Raw genomic sequence first — 6,315 nt, forward strand, 5'->3', positions numbered from 1 at the left:
ACACACACACACACATGCAGCAGCAGGAAGTGAAGCTCAAAGCTGCAGCATCTTGTGGAGTTCAGGTTGAAAACCAGCCGGGCAGAAACTGACCGGACGATGCTGCGCGTTGGTTTCACATGACGACAGCACACATGTGCCGAGGAATCAAACCCCAACCCAGCCTCACATGAACCACAACATCCGCTCTTGTACCCACAAAGGGTTTTGGTTTTTTATCTTGAAGCTAGTTTAACCTGCTGAAACAAACCAAACTACCAAAATAAAAGCACAGCATCCGTGTCACCCCTGCAGTACCGAACTCCTCTCTCCTGCGTCACTGGATTGTTGGATTGTAGTTATGTCAAGTGGTAACGGCTCTACTTTATATCTCCTGACCAAACGCTCAGTGTGCTTCTCCCGCTCTGCTTCCTTACTGGATCTCTCTCTGACCTCTGACCTCTGTTTGGAGGAAAGGACCTGCCCCCTCTCCCCTGTCCTCACCTTAGCTGCCTGAAACCAAACCTCAGTGTTCTTGTTCTCAGCGTTGTACTGTACTTATGTGTTGTGGGAGTGTGCACGTGCTCGTGACTCATAACTGCAGAGCAAACCTTCCTCCGCGTACAAATAAGGTGACACGGACTTCCTGCAGTTTCATTCCTGCGCTGCTGTAAATAAATCATCTCTGAGTTTTCATTTGACTTCGTTAAAATATTATGAAAAGCTCACATAAAACCAGTAAAATGTGTCATAAAAAAATCAAACCTGAAACAAAACCAGCTAAATGACCTGTGATACCAACTAAACTGTATAGTAACGATAATGATAATATGTGCTTTGACATGAACCACAGTCACAAATGTGACATGAATTGAAAATAAATGCTGTGAAACCCAAAAGGGTTCACAAAGCTGGGCACATAAGTCTGTGTGGGTCGTCGGTCCTCTGTGGGATGAGTTGGAGTCACAGTGGGACTTCCTGCTCTGGGCCTTTGGCTTTGTGCTGTTTCAGTGCTGCTGCAGCTCTGATCAAACACATTATTGTTATTAACACTGACGCTCAGACGCATGACGGAAAACAAAGTGAGAGAGACCTCCGACCGTTTCCACTGAGCGCTCTGAGCCCGGTGTTTAAATCGATCTCTGGCGCCCCCTGCTGGACATGTGTTGGACGCAGACAAACGCCTCCTGGTTCAGACTTTTAAAGGACATTTAAAGCAGGAAAAAACAGCAAAATACTCAAAATGAACGACTCAGATCTGTAATATCAACTTTAATCTTCTCTTTGTTATCAGCAGCTCTAACATGGTTATCAGCCTGCAGCCATGTGAGCATCACACAGGCACACCTGTGCTGTTAGCGGACATTAGCGGAAGTGCAGGCTGTGATCATGTGACCTCGCGAGGATGATCTGTTGATATTGAAAATAGTGTGAATAATAAAGATGTGTGTGAGAATAAGAACAATAAAAACAAAGGAAACGAAGAGGTGAGCACAAACTCAGCATCAAACATTAAAAGCTCTGATGGAAAATAATAAAACAAAAACAAGAGGACACACGGGAACAGATAAAGGAGACGAGCGCACAGGAATCACTAGATGTTAAACAAAGAGGACAAGACAGACGAACACAGAACAAAGGAAAAGACTCATAAACACAGAGATGAAACATAAGCTAACATTATCTCTCTATATAATAAACAATCAAAACACCAAAATAACTCAAAAAATGCTGGGACACAGACGCAGCCCCTGACAATGTATTAGAAAGATTATTCAGAAGTTTATAAAATCACAATCTCAAGGCCCAAATATTTAAAAAATGAACCACCTGATGTCAAAACGCAGTAAAAGTCCAGTCAAATCGTGACTATATAAAATATCACAAACTTCAAACGAGTCACCGATTATTAAAGGTTTCATAGTTTTTTATCAGAACGCTCAAACAGAAATGCAAACTGGACGATGGATCGTCCACGGAGGATGACTGAGGCCCAGTGTGAGATACAGAAGGATTATTTTGGACTATGAATTATGCAAAGCTGCTCTGGCACCTGTTTGTATTATTGGTACAATATTTTACCTTACAATATAAAACTCATTGAGCCATCCGTTGTTGTGATTTGGCGCTATATAAATAAACCTTCTGTCTTCTGTTCTGCTCTCTGTGTTTGTATCTGAAGCGGAAAATCATCGTCAGCGGGTCTCAGCCTGTCCAGCTGAACGAGAGCAGCAGATGGTTTACTCAGTGGTCACCGTGCACGAACCCGCCTCCTGTGAGTTCTGCCCGAGAAACAAAGCTGCCTTTTAATAATGTGGTTAATTACTTTATCAACGGTCTTCATTTTTGCACCTTTTCTTTTTTATGTTTATTATTCATTCTTTATTACATGATTATATTTGTTTGTTTTGTCACATTAGTCTAGGGAGCGTTTTACTAATATATTTACTTCAGTGAAAATATCAGTGACATACTAACGATGTTTCACTGACGTCGGGGCAGCATGAGTACGAGCATTTTTCTTTTTGCCGATGCCCGTGATGCCGCCCCCACCACGATGCCGCCCCGGGCAACCGCCCGTGTCGCCCGTATCTAAAACCGCTACTGGCTCAGTGTGTTGAGCGGGCGACTACATACCATACAGCTGACAGCAGCCAGCCCAGGTCCCACTCTGGTCCACGCTTTCCTGTCCTTTATTCACCGTGTCTATCAAATAAAGCTGAAAGAGGCCAAAACAACTATTTAAATGGATAATCTAGTCTGCATATGATCAGAAATTTAAAGGACTCAACGTCTGTCTCAGTAGGAGCGACTGAGCCCATAAACTCATCACAGTTGGTGAGGCAAAGGATCATTTTCCTGTAGTCTGCTTTAGGAATTTAAGTCTTTTTCCAAATACATGTATCGCCCCCTGGTGGCAATTAGAAAGAATCCATGTTTCAGACACTTTCATACTCGGGAGCTACGTCCATCTTTTATGCTGTCAGAGAGATCGACTGAAGGGCTTCACCAATGCCCAGTATGGGATAAAGGAGGATTATTTTCCACTGTGAATCATGCAAAGCTGCCCTGGCAGTAATTAGCAGGTATCAGTGGCTATCCACACAGTTAATGCATGCAGCCTGACATCAAGCTTGCTACCCTAAGCTAACACTCCACCTTCTCGCCCAAACATGGTCACTTCTGTTTCCAAAAACCAGCACGGTTAAAGCCGAAAGACTGATGCTGACGATTAAAACCAGTCAGAAACCAGTGGGTGATGTCACAGTGGAAACATCCATCTTTTATATACAGTCTGTAGTTTTCCTCCAGAAAAGGTTAAAAACAAACAGTTTGCTCAGTGTTTGCTCATTTTCTACTTTAGCTCAAACTTTCTGTAATTGCTGCTGTTTGTCTTCAACAACTCATAACTTTTATATTTACCTGATTTTTTTTCTGTTCTCGTCTCTGCACCTGAAGTGGAAAATCATCACCGGCAGGTCTCAGCAGGAAGAGAAGAGGAGCTTCAGGAGGTTTATTCAGAGGCCATTTCTATATCCTGTGAGTCCTGTGAGAACAGGAAGTTATTATCTCTGCTGACCTTATTTGTCATTGACAGAAGCAGCTTCATTCACACAAGCTGCTCCCAGACTTATTGTGACTCCTGCAGAATTCAGGTTTTACTTTGAAACAATACTTCAAAGTACTGTTTCGAATTTTCACTTAGTGCAGCTATTTTCAGATAAATCAGCTTCCTGCATGCAAACTACACGACAACAGCAACCTGCCAGTGACCGAAGCAATCACAAGGAGGTTTTTGGTGAAAAAGCATGAATCTGTTTGCAACCGATTCTCACCCAGTGACAGCCAGCAATCTCCAGCAACCAGATGCCAACTGGTCTCTAGACGCGTCAGATGGTTTAACCGTGTGGTTCAGATGAAACACAGCCCGTGGTCATTCTGGTGTGTGGACGCTGTGTCAAACAGACCTGAGATCAGACTTTAACGGCTGAACTGTTCTTTGTTTCAGGCGACTTGTACTCTCCAATGAACATCCACGACTGAGCGAGGTATTAAAAACACTCTGATTAACTTATAAACATTAGGGGTGCAACGATACACAAAATTCACGGTTCGGTTCGATACTTTGGTGTCACGGTTCGATATTTTTTCGATACAAAAAAATGTTCATGCCTTTTTAATTTGTCATTTATTAAAATTATAAATATATATTTTAACTCAAAAGTACAGTTTTTAAATTTAACCCTAACCCTTGTGCGTGTTTTTTATTTTGACAGCGAATGCGCACCTGCGGACCACTTATGTGCAGCCCTGGTTATTTAGCTCGTCATATTGCAGCCACAGAAATTCTTTTGTCCATGAAACCATAAAGCTGCACTTTCTTTTTGCCTTATAGTCTGATTTGTCATAACTTCTCCGTTTTGTGGTAAGCTTTTCTTTGGCTGTCACTTCTTCACCCTGACCTGTCTTATTTGGCTCAGCAGAACTAAAATATAAATCCTGCTGCTTTTACACACGCACTCACATAAGCTCAGCGATTCTCTGCGCGATCAACCTCTCACATGTTTAAGCTGCGGGAGATTTCACTTGTCATGTTTGCATAGTAAGCTAACGATTAATAAGACGATGTCAGAGGAATTGGTGCACAAATTATCATCACTCACAGATCAGTGCTGTCGCTCTCTATACACAGTTCGCACGATTGCAAAGTGAAAGCAAAAAAACAAGCGCAAATTCAAACGCGATTTCAATATGTCACATATTGACAGTGGCTCACCGATGCCAATGACATAATTACCCAGCTACATTTCTGAAAGAATGCAAAAGCATTGACATATATTTTTCTACAATAGCCCGACGGGCAGGGAAGAGATAGATTTTGGTAGCCCGACTGAAAAAATCGCTAGCCTCCGGGACGTCGGGCTAGCGATATTGCGAGCCCTGTATCTGATTGAGGAATCACTCATCTTTGGAAAAGAGAGTTTATTACAGAGAAATGTCTCTTTCCAAAATAAAAGCTATACTATCCGCTTCTTCTGGGCTATATTCTCAGCAGCATAAGGAGAATCATGTGCTAACAGCTGTCTAAATGACTCGGCTAAAGTTAGTAGCATGCTTGTTGTTTTTGTCTTTGCACTAGGATGATGTCGGCGTAAATGTGCAGTCATATTCGTTGTGTTCCCACTAGTGCTTTCAGGTTAATCTCGTTGAAATGACCTTAACGCCACAACACGGCAAATCTCCGTTAACGAGCTACCGCCGATCGCCCCGTGCATGGGGCTAGACGGCCAACACGTTAACGAGCTAACTGCGCTAACACACTAGTTCACACCAATGTAATTGAGCATTGCATGGCACATCCAACATACTGTTTTACTTTAGTCCATGACTCGCTTACCTTCAGGGTCATACGTCACATGAAAACCAAAATAATTCCAAACGCCAGATCTGAATGAGGTGGGGGAGGTCCATGTTGCAAGGAGAGCTTAACTTCTGTCTCGCTAGCTTGCCCTGCGCTCTTCCTTCTGACGATGCTGTCTGTGTTGAGCGCTCAGTGGATCTGCGCTCGACAGTGCAGCCTAGGCGGAGTAGTCGAACACAGATTCACTGAGCGCTCCACACAGACAGCATCGTCAGAAGGAAAGTTGATAAAATAAATTACAAATGTTGTATTGTTCGATACATATGCGTACCGAACCGAAAGCACTGTATCGAACGGTTCAATATCGATACGAATATCGTTGCACCCCTAATATAATATATACATGAATAAACAAAGAGCATCAAGTGTGATTCAGATGTTTGTTTATTTTCAGGAACAGCAGAAAAAGTCAGACTTGCCAAACAACCTGAATTTTGAAAGTCACACCTCGACGTTCGTCCAGACTTGGAAACATCACGAAGCTGTTCTGTTGCTCAGCAACGTGGAGCTTTTAATTCAGACACTGTCTCCAGCCTCCATCATTGTCGCTCACGCTTCACCTGGTCCAGCTCCACCGCTCAAACTACCCAACACTCGCACGCCGCTCCTGTTCTTGCTCCCCATCGCCTGCTTTCAGCTAACCTACTGTTACTCGCCTCGCAGCTGATGCCTCGCAGCTGATGCCTCGCAGCTGATGCCTCGCAGCTGATGCCTCGCCTCGCAGCTGATGCCTCGCAGCTGATGCCTCGCAGCTGATGCCTCGCAGGTGAACCCTGTTAGATGTGGCAGATTCGTGTCTCGATCGAGCGGGGGTCTTTCATTGTTAGACAAATGTGTAAAAACGTGAAACACTGAACATCAGGTTTCATGTTTTTTCGTTAATAAAGTTTTGTTCAAATAAGAATCACAAGAAA

At 43.4% G+C, this 6,315-nt stretch overlaps 1 long non-coding RNA gene across 1 annotated transcript; it reads left to right on the forward strand.

Moving 5' to 3' along the window:
* Positions 1 to 1,538: 1,538 nt before the first annotated feature.
* LOC121815765 lies at positions 1,539 to 6,304 on the forward strand. Its single transcript, XR_006055339.1, has 3 exons — positions 1,539 to 2,254; positions 3,439 to 4,028; positions 5,796 to 6,304. It is a non-coding gene; the product is annotated as an uncharacterized LOC121815765 (long non-coding RNA).
* The last annotated feature ends 11 nt before the right edge of the window (positions 6,305 to 6,315 follow it).

This window comes from Haplochromis burtoni, unplaced genomic scaffold (genome assembly GCF_018398535.1).
Source record: "Haplochromis burtoni strain Fernald_Lab_line unplaced genomic scaffold, NCSU_Asbu1 Contig_295, whole genome shotgun sequence".
In the NCBI taxonomy this organism is placed as follows: Eukaryota; Metazoa; Chordata; class Actinopteri; order Cichliformes; family Cichlidae; genus Haplochromis; species Haplochromis burtoni.